This window comes from Diadema setosum, chromosome 2, assembly GCF_964275005.1.
Source record: "Diadema setosum chromosome 2, eeDiaSeto1, whole genome shotgun sequence".
In the NCBI taxonomy this organism is placed as follows: domain Eukaryota; kingdom Metazoa; phylum Echinodermata; class Echinoidea; order Diadematoida; family Diadematidae; genus Diadema; species Diadema setosum.
The window spans coordinates 42,094,423-42,113,068 of record NC_092686.1 but is presented as its reverse complement, the minus strand read 5'-3'; the positions used below and the strand labels follow the sequence as shown (position 1 = coordinate 42,113,068).

The 18,646-nt window shown below is 41.2% G+C and overlaps 1 pseudogene; it reads right to left on the bottom strand.

Moving 5' to 3' along the window:
- Positions 1-723: 723 nt before the first annotated feature.
- Positions 724-18,523, bottom strand: LOC140245169 (uncharacterized; annotated as a pseudogene).
- Positions 18,524-18,646: the final 123 nt, after the last annotated feature.

Genomic DNA, 18,646 nt, shown 5'->3' with positions numbered 1-18,646 from the left:
CGGACCAAGAATGTTGCCCTGCGGTATGCCACTCGTTACCGGGTTTGTTTAGATAAAGTTCTATTAACTACTACTTGTTGTTGGCCATTCCTAAAAATAGTTACGGACAAGTCGAAATCACCTGTAAACATCAACAGGAAACTCACAAACAACAATTGGGGTTCAAAAGCCAGTACTCTCTGCACCGCAACACTGGCCATTCATCGTCTACTCAACTGCAGAGTACTGCTCATCCTCGGTTTGCCAACAGCTGCCAAACGAAACGAGTTGACACGGTTCTGAAATCGGCAATGCGGGTAATCTCAGGCACACTCAAGTCCACCCCTCTTCACTGGCTGCCTGTCTTCGCACACATCACTCCCCCTCCTTATGCAGGAAGGAAAGGATGACAAGGGTCGCCAGTGCCATCAATGCAGACCCTGACCTTCCAATCACGATGACCTAAACAATCTGCCATATGAATGCGCCTGAAATCCCGCAAGCCAGTTTGTATGTCCCTTCCATCACTGGGGTATTTTGACTTTAAAGATGAATGGCACAGATGCTATGGTGTGATGCTGATTCCAACACAGCTCTAGTTACATGCAACACCATCACTGATCCGACAGCATGGAAAGCCAGAGGGCTACAACTTCCCTCGGAAACAGTGGCTTACCGTAATAAAACCGCATCCGAACCCTCCAAGCAAGGACGGGAAAATGGGGGGGGGGGGGGGGGGGTCGGCTAGCCCGGCGTGTTACTGTTGCCATCCTGACCAAACTCTCCATCAAATCGTGGGAAGACTGCCACCTGCGGAAGTTCCCAATCGGGCTTGACGAGCTTGCCCAGGCAGGTGTTGCCCTGGACTGGATCCACAGCTTGGGCATGGATATCAATTTAATCTATATTAAAGGCTAAAACCCCCACCTAACCCATTGTATTCAATCATACGACAGAACAAAAAGATGATGTATTTTACAATAATGTATTATATTGGCATAATGCGTTATATCCTGTCATAAAATTCTCCAGCTACAGCATTTACCGAGAATTTCTCACGTGACTTACAATAACTTTACCATTGAAAGAAAGTGGATGTGGCGTCACGTCAGTCTCGGATTTTTTTTTTTTTTTTTTCGGCCGGCAAATATTTTGACGTCAATTTTTGTCAATGAACGATACATAAATCGATATCGCAATTAGAATCGCTGAGAGCCAGCTTGCGCGCCTACATGCAGTGTAGCATTACAAGGTGCAGTGCAGCGTAGTGTTAGTGCTCTGCACATTGCGCTGCGCCACTGCACTGCGCTGAGACTGGTATGCGCTGCAAAAGCCTGTACTCCACTGCGTCATGCACTCACAAACTAAATTGCACTGCACTATCCAATGGCGCTTGGTTGATGGCACTACTTGGTAATGAGGACTCTGCACTACTACAACTGCACTCATTCTATTTCCATGGTTGCGTGTAAGATACAAACAAATAAATGAGCCATATGATTAAAGACACAGGAAATGTCTCCCAAGTTTTCCAGTTTGCATCGTTTCTAATCCAACTCGATTCAGCTGCACGTTTTCATTGTTATTGTTGCCTCTTTAACAATGGCCTTAGGTGAATTTAAGCAAAATTAGCAATAAAGTTGCCACAGATTGATACAATCTAGTTTTTACAATCATCACATTATCATTATTTTTTATCAAAGCCTAGATTTTTCTGTTGTCATTCATCAGCATGCACTCTTTTCGTGGTACCAACTGCAATTATGGATTCTTGGCTGGCATGGTTACTTTTTTTCTTCGGGGTTACGCCCCTCACAAAATAGTCCAATGCCAGTCACCTCACAGTCTATAATTTCAAATGGAGCTTCTAAGTGCATGGCATAACTGACTCCTTGGTAGGATCGAGTGTCTATACAAAAGTCATACCAATGTAGTTGTGTGTTAGTATTAGTTTTGCGCATTATAGCATCGTAGATTTAATGAACACCACATTAGACAGAAACTGAGATAAAGGTTTCACACCCATACGCACGAAAACACATCAAAATGCAGTATATAAACATGTAAATGTGCATCACTTTTGACACCCCCCCCCCCCCTCCTTCCCGATGTGTTCATGCGCGGAACTTCATCACTGAAACAGCCCGTGCCCACTACGCGGTTTTGCATGAATTCGGGAAGGCACAATCGCTCTCACAGCGTGATCCGTGGGTTAAGCAATGGGAAATTACCGAGTTCATAAAAAGGAAGTCCAAAAAATCAAATCATAGTCTAATAATTATAACACACAATGGCAATGCCAAGAGCAAATAGCAAACACAGCATTACAATTAACCAGTAGTGATTCTTGGCTCTCTAAGACCATGAGAACAGTAGGCCTAATTCTCTTCCCTATTTATTGAAAAGAACAGAACAGTTTCTAGGCTAGTGCCCACGTTTCAACCTTGATAATCGAAAAAAGACTAGTCACGTCTTGGATAATCAGTGTTGTTTGGTCCGTGGGAGAATTTCTCATTCCTGGCTTACTACCATGAGAATGGTTGGTTCCGGACAAGTATGGTATCTCCCGTGTTACATGGGGTTACAGTTCAGTATTCTAAGTTTGTTTTGGGTTTTTCCCGAATAATTCCGAGGTTTTGTTGGTCCCCCATCCCCCCCCCCCCGCAAAAAAAAAAAGAGAATAGTAAATCCGAAAGTGAAATAACTTCTTTTAGTGTCGAAATATTGTGCTGAAATTCAGAAATTACAGACTGGCTCTCAATGAAAATGGGGTATCGTCTCAGGGAATGATGACACACATACCCATACCTTGTTAACATGCCTGGTTGTTGGCATTATAGTTATAAAGAACTTATTTGCCCCTCTGCTACTCCATCATCTGGATGCGGTGACTAACAAACATATGTTGTTGTTTTTTGTTTGTTTTTGTTTTTTGTGCTGTGCGGTTTATTGAGAACATGGACATAAATATTGCTGTTCAGTGTTATATTTGTCCTTTTTTGTCTTCCATTATTTCGCCAAGTTATATTCGAAAGAGTTGAGTACTGTGCTAATTACCACATAATCCGAGAGTTCAGTGATAATGCGTTTTGTGACATTTGACCGCTCTTGAGTTTTCATCTGTTCTTCGTCACCTTAAACTTGTGCCCTCTAGTTCTGTTTTCTGTTCTCAAGTTGAATACTGTAACTTGCTTAGTCGAATATCATCCAGTCCAATCAATATTGAATGTTTGTGTCAGATCTGCTCGGTGTCTGCGGTAACTTCAGTTCTGCTAGTCTCTCCGGATATGTAAAACAAAATAGGTATTGACTTGGTTGCTCGTCTTTGCACCTTCTCGATATTCTGGGTATCACTTTTCAAGTAAGGATACCATATGTGGGTGCAATTTATCAGTAATGGGCATATTACAGATTTGTAGATTTTGATGAATGATCGTTGATCAAGGAAAGAAAACGATCGTTTCATAAATCCCATCTTGCGATTTGAGCTTGCTGTAACGTTATCTTCATGAGTTGAGAATTTCAGCTGGTTGTCAAATGTAACAACCAGATCCTTCTCAGTACAAGATGAGACGAGAGACATTGTAGTCAAAGCAAAGGTTATTCTTCCCATAGTGGACAGCATTGCATTTATCTTTGTTGGAGGGTAATTTCCACGTGCATGCCCATTTATTCAGGTGTTCAAGATCACATTGCAAAACCGCATGGTCACTAATGTTGCTTGCCACTGAGTAGAGATTGGTGCCATTGGCAAAGAGTTTAGGTAATATCATTGGCAAACCAATGGTGTCGGGCAGGTCATTAATGTAAATGATAAATAACTCCGGACCAAGAATGTTGCCCTGCGGTATGCCACTCGTTACCGGGTTTGTTTAGATAAAGTTCTATTAACTACTACTTGTTGTTGGCCATTCCGCAAGTATGACTTGATCCCATTTCAGAGTTTTCCTCTAATACCGTAGGCGCAGATTTTAGATTAGAGCCTTTGGTGTGGGGCACTGTCGAAATTTTGTTCTTTTTTTTAAGTCCAGATATAATATATATACAGTCAATGGAGGCGTTGACATCCAAGACTTGCTTCCATTCTTCTGATACTTCCAGTAATTGAGTAGGACAAGATCTTCCCTTTCGGAATCCATGTTGATGGGGACTGTTGTAGTAGGCCTACATGTTACTGGATACCATGTGTCTATTAACCTCGTCTTGAACGATCCTTTCTATGACTTTGCCAATAGTACTGGTTAGACTGACTAAACGATAATTCCCTGTTTTTTGTCGCCTTTTGTGAATAGTGGTGTTACATTAGCAATTCTCCAGGACGCCAGAAAAATACTACTGTCCAGTCACTCATTGAAGAGATCTGCAAAGGGTTGGGCTAATTCTTCACCTAATTCCTTGAGTACACGATTGTGTACTCTATCTGAACCTGTTGACTTTAAATGGTCTAGTTTTTCAGGTGTATTATTATACTGTATGTTTTTGTGTTTTATTTTGCTGAATAAATAGCCTAAATTGGCCTCAATCAATTAAATGAATTCAATAATAATAGTTTTAACAACTTATTGCTATCATTATCATCACCGTCATCATCATTGTTATTACTATTCATGGCATGAGAGAGAGGGACTAGACGAGAAACAAAGAACAACATACGAGATACCAAACAAAAAAAAATTAAGACTACAGAAGAAGAAACATGTACAATGTATCACCGTTTAAGATATGCTGAAATGGAAGTTTACCTTACACAGAACAGAACATTGATGTTAAACTGTATGTGAAAAGAACTGTGTTGACAAACATACTTGTAGACATACTTGTCATACAGAGAGAACTACATGTAGTAGAGGCTAGATTGTAAGACTTTGGGTGACAGATGACTATCAGCCAGCTTACCATCCTCAACTTGACCCAAGTCAAATTTGAAGTGACAACAATTTGATTTTGTCACTGTAAGGGATCACCACTTGGCTAATTGTATAACTTCCTTCACCTCATCATCCTTCCTATTTCTGTTAACACTCCCCTTGTTTCGTCTCAACCATAATTCTCTTCACCAATGTTCTTCTCTCTGCTGCATTTCTGTTATTAGTGATAACATTTCCCTTTAACAACTGTTCTTAATCTGTTCGGTATAGTTTCTAAAGCTAGGGCCCCAGATCCAGCTCTCCTCCTCTGTCGTCATTATAATGAGACAAAGGACAGAATGTAACATTCATCAATCAACCACACTTAATCTACAATATTAGACTCCGGTGACATATAAATTGTCTATTAGTAACCCTACTTGTCATATACCGGTCATAGAGAACTGGTTGAGGCTAGACTGTGTGACTTTGTGCGCAATACTAAATGGCAATCAGCCAGCTCGTCACCCTTGTCCTGACCTAAGTCAAATTAGTAGTGACAACAATTTGTTGTTGTTACTGCCACATGCCCAAAATTGGTAGACCCATTATCTGCTTTACATCACCTACTCCAAAATTCCCTTTACAGTGACAGCATGCCATAAAAGCCTTGGCCATAGACACGCTGCATTTACATCACAACGCAGCAAACACTGCACTGGCACTGGTCTGACGGTCCCAGAACATTAGTAGGCCCTAAAAACCACTGTTGCACGAGCAAATTTTCAGAGATTGTTAAATTCCTGGTCTGACATGACAGGTAAAGGCCAAATCGTGATGTCGGTCCCCTCTCGTTCTGTGTGTGTGTTCATAATATACAATTGTATGTGCAAAGTCTACAACTCACAAGAAAGAAGTCCCCGGCTTTGACGAAAGGACTGGAGGTGAATGGAGTGGGGACCTACATTGTATTTTGCGATAATGCCCACGTAAAACAACCAGTACAACATTGTCAAGGCCAACTGAAAAAAAAAAAGTAGGCCACTATGCTACAGAACCAGTTATGGGAACAGAATAAGGAAAATGCATGCCCACGGCATGGGTTAGTCACTGTAAAGTGTGCAGTGCCCTATCTAGCTGTGTGTGTTTATACTGTGGAGTGTTACATGTACAGTTACTCTAGATCTGGTATTTTTAAGTTAAACAAGCAGCAGAAACATACATGAAAATTAGATATAGCAGGGGAATTTAATGAAATTAACTTTCAATATGCTAAGTTACGTAAAAATTGAACGAGTGGATCTAACGTTAGAACCTCTATACCGTATACCGATACCGTACCGACATTGTGACTATTTTAAGTAGATTCTACAGTTTATTTACTTTTAAATTTTGGTTAGGTAGTAACGTTAGAGTAACATTTTGTCATCAACCTCGAAATGTAGTGAGGACAGAACTAAATCATGTTTCAGTTTCAGTAAATATAACCACAGTAGATTAACTCGATGAAAGACGGAGTGGTTTAGATTCTACAATATCCGATTTGGGAAATAAATTAAGAAATGCATAGACAACCGGGCCTGGCCACTGCACTGGCACTGTATGTACGCAAAGCACGACAATAAGCGTTGACGCGTGCTTGAGAAAGTAACTCCAACATCAACATTTCCTCACACATGCTCTATTATCACCCGGGTATTTCCCTACACACGTTCAATTAGTATTATGAGATTCTTACTCACCTTTACCTTAGAAGGAAGTAACTTTTCTCGAAATGGCATTCGCAAGAAACATCAGACAGAGGTTCGACCGATCCACCTGCCTCACCGTGCACCACCACCACCCCCGGGACCCGCCGCCGCGCCGCCGGGCGGCGCTCGGCGGCCAGGATTGTCGAGAGTTCGCTCCAGGTTTCGAGTCTCGCGCATGTTGGTTGCGCGAAAGAGAGCGACGATGATACGAAGACTGTAATTTACATATGCAAATACAGTACTGTGATGCAGCCATTCACGGGCGACGGACGTATCCGCATGCGCAGATAAGGTTTTGACACAGGGGCATAAGTTCGGAAACGTTAGGAAAGTGTTAGGAATGTTAGGAAAGTGTTAGGAAAGTGTTAGGAAAGCGTTAGGAATGCTAGGAAAGTGTTAGGAAAGTGGGTGCCGTCCAATCCCCTCAATCTGCATCCCGTTCTGCTTGTACTTGGGGACATACAGTAATCCCAGTGGCCTTCAAGATGGCTGTTTCGATGCTAGTGCATCTAGTTGAGGTGTCTGCAGGAAGGTTGAATACGCCGTTGTCTCTGACATACTTTCTCATTTCCTCGGAGTTGCCTATATAGTATGCATATCATGGGGTGGACTTGATTCTCGTTGGATGCACATCTATTGAAAAATCAAAATGTGTCAAATGATCACTTTTGCCAAGAGGGGCATTTAGCTCCCAGTATTCCACTATGTCAACTTGATCTGTAATTAACAGGTCCAGGATGTTTACCTGCTGTCCTCTTCCCTTTCTTGTTGGTCTGGTCTGGTCTGGTCTCTTTCTTATTACCTGCTTCAGACACAAATCATCTAACGTGTCTAACAAGTCCAGAAACTGTTGAGCAAATCTTTGTGAACCTATCACTGACTTACTGTCCCAGTCAATCTCCAGGATGTTGAAACCACCCAATAATACCAGATGAACATATTTCTGTGAAAGTTCAACAACATTTTTGACTAACTGTTGACGGGGCTCATTGTTCTCGACTGAACTAGATGGACTTCTATACACATCCGACGAGAACCAATCCAGTTGCTGTTTTTGGTTCACACCACACACTTTCCTCAAAGTCCCGACTGGAAAAGTCGATTTCTCTGGCAGTGATACTTTGCTTGACGTACACTGCCAATCCTCTCCAATGCTTAGATGGTAGAATCAGATTGTAGCCTGAAATTGACAACTGACTGGTTTGCACTTCATTCTGGAAGTTTTTAGGATACACCTCAGTCAATGCGATGACGTCAGGATCAGACTAAGCAATTCTGGCCTCCAGTTCCTCTCTCTTATACCCCTTTCAGGTAATCGTGGATGCGGATAATAGGAGCACAAGTCGTAAAATTTCGATTACATGAACGGGAGAGGAGTAGAAAAGTGCGCATTATTTTTATGCTGCTATTATGCGCATAATTGCAGCATGAGGAGTAGATCGAGAATACATGAACGCGTTTTACGACTTATCCGCACTAACATTCCACAGTTCGGTCAAAGGTCACTCGATTTCCCGCACAACCGCTGATTGCTGAGCTTGAGCGCGCGAGAGGTGTGCATACACGTGAGGATATTCACCGGAAACATTACGTCATTATAGAGGCGTGCGCAGTAACCATGACAAATAACTCGCACCATTATATGAACGGGTGCTCGTAAAAGTAGTGCGCACTTCATGGGATATATGAACGCGATTTTGACTACTTCATCCGCATTATTTGGATGCGGATAATTGAACCGCGATTACCTGAAAGGGGTATTATTGAGTATCAATTGCATCAACATTACTACAGAAACACTTAAAGGGACTGTAAAGTACTGGTTGAGGTGGGGATTCATGTTTTGAACATTCCTAAGTCATGTAAGTGAGATAATGAGAAACCTGGTATGAAATATGAAACAGCATGTAATTTTAAGAAGGATTCAACGTTTATTTGATGAAAATTGTTTTTCAAATGGCTGAGATATCCCAAAAAGTGATGATAATAAAAGGCGACAGGCCACGCCTTTTATTAGAATCTCTTTGTTTCACCTTGTTTTTGGATATCTCAGCCATTTCAAAACCGATTTTCATCAAATAAACTTTTGGTAGGCCCTCCCTACCCCTTAGAATTGCATGCTCTTTGACGTCTCATAGAGTGGTTTCTGAATATCTCGCAAAATGTTAAAAGCTAAATCCTTACCTCGACCAGAACTGTACACACCCTTTAATGTGCTCCGTTGCATAACTGAAAGCAAAGTCACAGGTGCCGTAATAAGAAAGTGCTGGTGAGTGATCGCAAACAACGGGAATCTCCGAAGATTTATGGTCTGAGAATGGAACGCGACAGTGTTGTGCCGCCTTCTTTCACTGGATTGCTTCTCTTCTTTACCAGTTTGTCATTTAGTTTAGTTCATGTGTTGTCTCCTTCACTTTGCTTTTTCTTCAGCTCTTTAACAAGTTCTGCCCTCTTGGCTCTTTCCTTCTGCGTACGATCAGGCTGTACATAGATACCCCTCAGTGAATCGGGTGCTTGGCGAGGTTTGTTTGCTCGCTGACACAAGTCCTCGCTACAAGTGTTGCTAGGAAACTGAACTAGAACAGGGCGAGACAGCCGAGACTTTGAGTTCTCCTCCCGTTTCCCAGTCTTTGCACTTTCTTCACTTCGACTTCAACACTGTAGAAACGCAGGCTGAATCCTCTTCAAGTCAATTCTTCGAAGTTTCTTTGGTTGATTCTGGAATGCAATGTAGTATTACATTCTTTCCTCCTCCGTCTTTTTCTCTTTCTTCTTCCAGTGACTCTGTGGCAAGAAATTGCACCGCCTCTGATAGAGCTGAGGGACTGACTTCTGTCTTTTCAATCATATCCTTTTTAAGCTAATATAGATTGTTTCCCAACTTTGCACATGTTTTCTCAATGCTCTTCCAATTTGTAGCCATGTCTTCAAGTCTGCAAAGCCTGTCTCTTGTTTCACTCAAGAACTTTTTACATCTCTTTTCAACTACTTGATCAGCTTTATAATTGCTTCCAGGGCTTTTTGTTCACATGCTTGACAAAACCAATGGCCTGCTGGCACACTCTTGAATAACAGGAAGTCATCAACTGACAAAGCACAAAATGTCGCACAGAACCATCTCTCGCATCGTTCACATTCAATACTCGTTTGGTCAGTATCTGAGAATATGTGGTTACAAGACGCACAACAAGTGTCATCTACATCTGATTCTGGTGTCTTAGTGTCTCTTGCACAGGAGCTTTTAGAATCTATGCGACCTTTTTTCTTTGTCACGTTTGAGCTGATGCTCCTTTCAGGTTACTATTTGGTTTAGTATAGGGTTTTGATTCTTTTTGATTTGTGTTTGAACTTCCGTATCCAATGTCACACTTTAGCTGGGGGGCTCTGTGTCACCTCAGGTGGTGTGAGTGATAATAATAATAATAATAATAATAACAATAATAATAATAATAATTGTGAATTTATATTGCGCTGTTTCTACGAAGCATATAATTACTCAACTGCGCATAACAATAAGATATAATCAAAGAAAGAAAATCAGATTCATAAGGAACACAATATAATTCTTAACTGAAAGTCATACAATATAAAGAAAACACAATAAGGACTGATAATTGCATAATCATAATTCATGAAAAAATATCCGATATCTGTGAACCATGTAGATAATGTAATAAACTGTGACTATGGGAAACTTTCGTGAAATAGATGTGTTTTAAGGAGATTTTTGAACCTGTTGATTGATGATGTATGTCTGATTGAGGGAGGGAGGTTATTCCAGAGTTTTGGTGCAGCACTAACAAAAGCACGGTCACCTGAGGTAATTTTCGTCTTGCACCGTGGATGACTGAGGAGCATGGTGTCATTTGAACTACGAAGTCTGTAAAACTGGGTTGCTTTTATGGTGAGAAGTTCGCTGAGATAAAAGGGAGCCAAGCCATGAATAACTTTGAATGTAATAAGAAGGAGCTTAAACTTAATTCTCTGGCGTACTGGGAGCCTGTGCAGTTCATAAAGTAGTGGACTTACATGTGAAAAAATTAGAAGAGTTGCAAATGAGTCTGGCACACGTATTTTGTACGCGTTGTAACTTACTTATCTGAGATTCAGGTAACCCATACAGCAGTCCATTACAGTACCAGATGAAGGCATGGACCAATGTTTCCATACATGTGCTACTTAGATATTTGCGAATATGACGAATATTATATACAGATAGTAGAATGCTGCTTTGCAGGTCTTGGATATGTGTATCTCCATGCTCAGCTGAGAGTCAAACCAGACACAAGGTTTTTTGCAACCATAAAACTCGTAATTTCAGTGTTTCCAATCGTAATTGAATTCAGATTCAGTTTTGACACTTGCCTAGGTGTTTCAATAACAAGAAATTAAGTTTTGCCCTCATTAAGTTTCAGCCTACTGCCTAACATCCACCTACGAAGATCCCTAATACATTGTTCAAGTTCCAAAACACAGGACTGCTCTTGTATACTCACGGGGCTGATTGAAATAATAGTTGAGTATCGTCTGCATAACAATGACAAGATATTTTGTGAGAGCATGGATCAATTATAGCAAAAAGTCGGCTAGCGTAAAGAGAGAAATGAAGGGGACCGAGCCTCGAACCTTGAGGAATGCCCCATTTAACATCAAACTTCTTTGAAATAGTGTCACCAATTAATATTTGTTCTTCCCTATCAGACAGATACGACTGCAACCAAGACAGAACAGAGCCTGTGATCCCAAAGTTAGATTGCAGCGTCTCAGCAAGTATGCTATGATCGGTAGTGTCAAAGGCGGCACTGAGATCGAAGAGTACTAAAAATGTGACCTTTTTTTTTCATTCATTGCCATCAACAAATCATTCTGGACTCTTAGAAGAGCAGTTTCAGTACGATGATACTTCCAGTATGCCGACTGTGTTACAGGGAGGAGGTTATTACGGAGGAGGTGTTCCTGAATTTGAGAAGTGGCTGCCCCTTCAACCAGTTTAAACACATAATGAAGGTTAGGCCTATTTATTGGCCTGAGATTTCTGAAGTTAATTTCTGCACTAGGCTTCTTCAGCACAACTAGGGCAAGCTTCCAGGCCGAATAAAACTCACCATTGTGTTGTGACAAATTGATCAGTTTTGTGTACACAGGCAATAATACATCTAGACATTCAACCACTAGTCTTGTGGGCATAGGGTCAAAAGAACATGATTTCTTACTGAGATTCAACACAAGCTTCCGAACGTCACTTTGAGATAATAGCGTAAAATTAGCGAGCACAGGTGGGTTAGAAACAGAGGAGTGTTCACACGAATTACCAACACCTACAACATCTTTGTGTAACATTGATTCAATATCACAGTGGATCTTGACAACCTTCTGTTCAAAATATTGACCAAGTCTGTTGACGAAGTCATGAGTGTCTACACCAGGGAGTATAACAATGTCACACTTTGTCATGTGTAATAAAAATTTTGTTATATCGAAAAGTTTCTTTTGGTTTGACCTGTTATCCAAGATACAATCAGTGTAGTATTTTTTGCGTGCACTGTTCATCACAGACAATGTCTTCTCCCGAGCTGTCTTTAGAGCATTGTGGTCGGAAACAGATCGAGATTTCCTACATATTTTTTCTGCCTTTCTCCTCTTCCTCTTTTCCATTCTTGCCTCATCAGTAAACCATGGCACTCTGCGGCGAGTATGCACTTTTTTAGTGGTTAAAGGTGCATGTTTGCTGAAAATAGATGACAGGGTAGAATCATAATGTAATGAGGCTAAATCATCCAAAGAATCTGGTGGGCTTACACACAACCCACTTGAAACAAGGTCATCTGTCAATGCATTGAGCTTAACATTGGATAATTTGCGAAAAAACACCCCCTTTTTCCGATGAAAAGGGTCTACTAACTTTAAGTGTACAGAGAACGGACATATGGTCAGAGACCAAAGAGTCTGCCCAGGATGGACCTAAGATAAGATCATCAGACTGACGGGTTATTACCAAATCTAAAGTGTGACCAAATACGTGAGTAGCCACTTTGACGTGCTGAACACAACCAAGAGATTCTAACAGATCTCGGAATAATTTTGACTCAGAGTTATCTGCAACATCAACATGAATGTTATAATCTCCTGTGAAGAAGATAGGAATGTTTGACATCAGGTGTGGCTGTATAAATTCACTGAATTCAGACAAGAACATGGAAATGGGAACACGCTGATTCTCAGAGTAAGGTGGTCTGTAGAGGATGAAGAGTCGAAGCTGAAAAGATCTCAAGGTGATATGATACTCAGCGAATTCAAATGACTTTGTTTCCCCAGCTTTGCATTCACGGACAGTGATGTTTTCCTTGTGAAGAAGACCTTTTCCACCGCCGCGACGACCAGCTCGTGGATGGTGTAAGAACTTGTAACCTGACGGGACAATATCACTGATGACTGCTGCATCATATTCAGTCAACCATGTTTCTGTTACAGCATAAAGGTCTGCTTTGCTGTCACAAACGTAATCCAGTACAGATGCTGATTTATTCTTTAACGATCTAAGCAGTCATGCAGGTTTGTGGTATGTTGACAAGGTTGTTCAGGTTTCTGCTGCGGCAGCCGTGATGCCTGACGGGCAAATCATGTCGAAGGGTCAAGCCAACGACGGGGATCCTCTGCTGCTCAGAGAAGGTAGATGATTGCTCTGCCACATAGGCATGAGATGTTTGAAGTGGTGGAGTAGCTCTTTGTCGGGGCTGTGCCTTTGTCAGCAAGGACACTGTTTTACCAGCTCATGATTCACCAGTAGATATGAGCAACCAATTTGCATCTTTCTTTGCTGATAAGGTCAAAGATATTAGCTGTGACCTGAGTAACCAGTGCAGCAACTTGATCTTGAACCCCATGTACGCAGATCAGCAAACTCAACATGAATTTGATTTTTCTGCTACTGAACTTACACGGATAATCACGAAGAGCCCTTCTAAGACTTGCTGTCTTGATCCTTTACCTACATGGTTGCTGAAGAAGCATCTTCTAATTGTTGCTCCTTCGCTCACTGCTTTGGTAAATGTCTCTCTATCAACAGGAACCTTCCCAGACTCACTGAAGCAAGCTATTGTGATTCCAGTGATAGAGAAAGGACATTCTCAAGAACTACAGACCAGTTTCCAATATCGAGTTCAGATCATTGAACGTGTAGTCACATCTCAACTTGTTCAGTACATGAACGAGTCTCATCTCTCCGAGTCCTTTTAGTCTGCCTATAAGAGTAACCATAGCTGCGAGACAGCCCTCCCCAAAGTCCAAGATGATATCCTTCGCAGCATTGACAAAAGGAAAGGGGTTATGCTGGTAATGCTCGACCTGTCTGCTGCATTCGATACAATCGATCATGAATTCTGCTCGATCGCTTTGGTATCAAAGGTTCAGCTCTACAATGGATGGCTTCCTACCTCACAAATCGAAGGAGTCGTGTCTGCGTGTCTGGTCACTTGTCTAGGGAGTGTACTTCAGTGGTTGGCATTCCACAGGGATCTGTAATTGGGCCCCTATTGTTCACCATGTATACCAGTCCTCTTGTAAATCTCCTTCGTGCTGAAAATGTTAAGTATCATATGTATGCGGATGACGTGCAAATCTATCTTGAGTTTGACCCCAGTGGCCCTTCCAGTGTTGAACTCACTCTGAATGCACTGTCCAGATGTGTAGGTAAAGTGCAGGAATGGATGACTGTGAACAAGCTGAAACTCAACGAAGATTAAACAGAGTTTCTTGTTCTTGCCTCCCAACGCCATCTTAAGCTTGTACAGGACATCAAACTTGCTCTTGGTACAACTCTCATCTCTCCCTCTGATCATGTGCGCAATCTTGGAGTTATCTTTTCCTCTGATGCAAAGATGAGCACGCATGTTTCACAGATCTGTAAGTTAGCTAACTACTACATCAGAAATCTGTGGAGGATCAGAAAATGTATTCATGCTTTTACTTGTTACGCAGCAGTCCGTGCATTGGTCTTATCGCGACTCGACTACTGTAATGCTCTTCTTGGCGGAATCAGTCAGGCTGATGTGGATCGCGTACAGAGAGTTCAGAATGCTGCCTCTAGACTAGTGTACCATGTTCGTTCACGTTCTCATGCCACTCCTCTTATACGTCAACTCCACTGGCTGCCAGTCAAAGCAAGAATATCCTTCAAACTTCTCCTATTGGTCTACAAAGTAGTCAACAATAGAGCTCCAGAGTACATTGGGGAGTGTCTGGTACGACACTCTCACTCTAGGCGCACTCGTCTTTCATCATCCATTACCTTTACTCAACCACACACGAAAAAAACTAGCTGGCGATGCAGCTTCTCTTCTTCTGCTCCTAGGCTGTGGAATAAGCTCCCTCCTCTTCTCAAATCATCACCAACACTTGATCATTTCAAACAAAACTTGAAGACTTATTTATTTTGATGTCCCTATACATATGTGCACTGGACTTGTACTGTCACTGCCTGGTATTTTGTATATAATTTTTATCTCCTATGGCGACCAGGGATGACATGTCATAGCGCTTCGTATCCAGTGGAAAAGGCGCTCTATAAATGTCTATTATTATCATTACTATTATCATTATTATTATTGTCTTCCAGCCTGCTCTGGTTCCTCTACGGGTTGGCCGTTCAGTGTTGAGCCCAAGAGATTTGATGGTGGAATATACATTGCGAGGTACCCTATTCTTACAGTCCTTCTGGATAGCAAGAAGACTGGCTGTACTCATGTTGTGGATGAGTTGGCCTATGTGCTTTCACTTCACTAAATTGTGTAGTTGGCCTAGGGTCACTCTGAATGTCTCCAGCTTTGAGTATCGCAATCTGGAAGGAAGCATAGCTATTGGAGCTTCTACAATCCTTTTCTACAATCCTTTGTTCTGCCACGAGTTGGTCTTTCCATACTGACTGGTGTTTAATCGATTTTTTAATCTCGTAGTAGGTATATTGAGTTTCACGTATATAGCATGGAAGAAAATAATAACCAGATAGTGCTCGTTCAGTCAATTCCCGAAACCCTAAAAAACAAAACAAAACAAAACAAAACAAAAAACCAATATCAAAATATCATAGGTAGCATGCGTGGGTGTATCACATACAGATTCCAATGCAGTGACTATAGACGCAGGTAACACAGCATGCATGCGTGAAGCACTGACTTGCACTGTATGCACACTTTTCACGTTGCACACGATGCAATTTTAAAATCCATCCGAATCCAATGCATCCTTCAAAATAACGTCCTGAATATGATCCAAGAAGTGATTGGAAGTGTGTCAGATTGCATCGTATCCAAGAAGTTAGCATGCGTGGGTTTTGCCTTCCTTCAAAATACTTAATGTTAAAAAGTAGATCAAAACTCCACTTTGAGAGCATTGCAAAAAAAAAATAGTCTCATCACCGCACATCGTCCTCACGTGTAAATATAAAGGAAAAACACGTGTTTCCTCAAGAAATGGCGTACATAAAAAATTCCAGTTTGACACTTTAAGCAAACAAGGCCTGCTAGGTCGACACATTAATCCTCGCGAGTCTTTTTTTTGTTTTTGTTTTTGTTTGTTTTTGTTTGTTTGTTTTTTTTTTTGGTTATTATCGAACTCGTGGGCCTTATTTTCCCAGTATCAAATTCAAGGGCTGTGTGACTCATGGATCTTTTTTCAATGTCGAACTCGTGAGCCACATGACTCGAGACCAACGAGTTCGACACTAAGCAAATAAGGCCCACGAGACCGGCACATCAAGCCGCGTCTTGTAAAAAATGTCGAACTCGTGGGCCTTAATTGCTTAGAAAAGGATTCATAGGTCTTATTCGCCTAGTGACGAACTCATGGGCTGTTATATGACTCGCGAGATCTATGACTTATGGACTTTCTTTCAGTTTTGAACTCGTGGGCCGTATGACTCGTGGGTGTCTGTCTCGTGGGATGACCCCTAATAGATATGTGTGTAAACACACACTGATACAGACTACGAACTGAAATACAATCGTAGTCCAACTGTATTATTGATGGAGAAAGTCCCTCTCCCACGAATGTCCATTCTCTTCCTCTTCATCATCATCATGATGAGCCATGCATTTAAATCTAAGGAACCCTATTTCATTTTCGGACCGTCGACATAACGCCAGTAAGGTTCTAGGACAATTACCCCTGGACAATTACCCCAGACCCTTCCGCTGACCCTAACCCTACTCCTACTCCTGAACCTCTTATCCTAACCCTAACCCTTATCTTTACTCTAACCCTATCGATAACCGGTAATTGTGTGTGTGTGTGTGTGTGTGCGGGGGTACTTGTCGCGATACACGCCAGTATTACTGTCTAGAAATTGATATAGCGCGCTCGTTCTTTGCTTGCATAGGCCTACGGACACCAAATCTGTCATCCAAAACTTCGTTCGATGCAACTTGATCCGGACAATGAAAGAAAGCAGGATTTTTTTAAAGGCTCTTCTTCTTTGTTACCTTTATTAGTATCGTTTCCATCATTATTTTTGATACTTTTGGTTGAGATGGAGATTCTATTTCAAACATTTACGAGATAAGAAGAAACAACTTGTATGAAATATTGATAAAGAACATACAATTTTGAAGGGAATTAATACTTTAATAGATGAAAATCGGTTTTGAAATGGCTGAGATATCCAAAGACACAGTAAAACAAAGTGGTTCGGGGATCTAAGGGGATTGTAGTCATTTTGAAAAAAAAAAAGAAAATCTGAATCCCATTCTCAACCAAAACTAAACCATCCCTATAAGTGTTGCTTGTGATTGGATTGCGTTTTACCTCCATTGTATTATTTCCTTCATATCACTGTGTATAAAGTGACAGTAGGGTATGATTGAACCGCTCCTTATACCAGTTTAGAATGAAAGGAACTAATTCCTACTCTCAAACGTCTACACCCTTATATTCTGTAGATATGGATATCGATTATTGGCCATCTCTTATGACGTATATTACACCTGCAGTTTTAAACCTCCTTTCTGTCTCGGGGGAGTTTTCTCTCTTAGCCCTGTAGCTATGTCACAACCATAATGCGGAAGGCACCAGCATGACCAGGGACCAGAGTCCGATTGTCATTACATCTGTTATGATGTGCTGTTGCCAACCATAGGAACGGAGCAGGTCGAACCCGTCTCCCATCTAAGGGCAAAGGTCATCGTACATGAATATCAGTGCGAATCTTCATTGCGGAAGTAGAACAAAAATATTGAGTCTCATTGATCCTGCTGCACACTCAAAAATATTCAAGGAGTATTTCTCTCTTGTGGAGCTCCGGGCCAAGACGTCGCACAGCTTGATATGAAACTACACGTTTTATAACATTGTTGATGATTACTTATACCTGTCTGATAAAGATTTCTTTTTTCAGCTGACCTCAATGGACGCTGTTAACTTTGACTGCAACGTGTAAAGATTATCACTTTTTCAGTCTATCTGGTAAGTTTTTCAAACTCTTTTAATTGAGTTGCTGTATACTGTTGATATCATACATTTGAACACATCCAAATTCATTGCTGCAAACTGTGTTTATACAGCTTTTGTTTGACTTAAACTATGATAAATTCTGGCAAGGGGAAATACCTACTATTCGCCTTCTGTCAAAGCAGTAAACAACATTTCCGAGAACGAAGTTTATGTGAGTTTGGAAGTTATAAGGTTAACTGATGTCATGCATTAATTGTTCAAACTATCATTTACAAAGGATATTACCAAGTGTTTGAATTACATTGGGAACGAAAAGAAGGTGTTTTAGAGATCATTGAAATGCGCTGTATACTTAGTGGACTTCACGTAACTATTCGAGAGAAATCAAGTTTAGAATAAAACTTCAAACAACATTGAACTATGATTCTGATTGGAAAGAAAGTATCTCGCAGATGCAAATACCTGAAACAGGGCTTGACTGTAGCGGAGGCCTGCTTGCCCCATTGGTCCGGGAACACTAAAGAATTATGTCGGGCCATCAAGCTTTAAAAAAAAAAGGCTATTTTGGGGTTTGGCAGCTAAGTTCAAAATGGATTGTTATATTTCCTTTTGTTTTGGGCGGCTGCA